The following is a 617-nucleotide window of genomic DNA, read 5'->3' on the forward strand; positions in this document are numbered from 1 at the left end:
AGCGAGAGCAAGTGCGGGTGTGGGGGTGCACCCAAGTAAGTGAGCGAGCATACCATGTTGTGGTTTCTCTCTCCGACATCACCTCTAATGACCCTGGTTGTAGATAAAGGTTCTATGATGAAAACAACAGCTACAAAGATACGGACTAACGTAGTACTTGGAAATGGGTTCACTCGCGCGCCATGTCTTTGGATCGAGAGGACAGCATTTCCACGTACACGCAGGCTAAATAGAAACAGTTATTTCCGTCGTGACCAGGAAGGATCTCTTAAACTATAGTCCTAAATACATGAAGGAATTGCAATTACCTTTATCAAAGACACATTAATTCGAGGTAAATTACCCCCCCCAAAAAAAAAAGATTCGAGAAAATAATTATAAAAATAATAGTACCATCACGGTCAGCCTTTCTCGCCGTATTACACAAGTGTTCTATCATTCTGAGGTTATATTTAAATCTACTGTCTACCCTTGGCAAAGGGAGAGCTTTCACACACCACAAAAAATCTTGGTATTATTGGATCAGACACCTAACAGTCGATATATAAAAAAATCTAAAACTCGCTATTTCACAGAACATTATCAGCGCCGTTGCCAAGTTTATATAAAGATACTAG

At 40.2% G+C, this 617-nt stretch overlaps 1 protein-coding gene across 1 annotated transcript in view; it reads right to left on the reverse strand.

The window, feature by feature from the left end:
- LOC119585116 overlaps positions 1-617 on the reverse strand; it is a gene marked incomplete in the record, with an annotated part of 123,275 nt that overhangs the window by 121,549 nt on the left and 1,109 nt on the right.

Source organism: Penaeus monodon, chromosome 19 (genome assembly GCF_015228065.2).
Source record: "Penaeus monodon isolate SGIC_2016 chromosome 19, NSTDA_Pmon_1, whole genome shotgun sequence".
NCBI lineage: Eukaryota > Metazoa > Arthropoda > Malacostraca > Decapoda > Penaeidae > Penaeus > Penaeus monodon.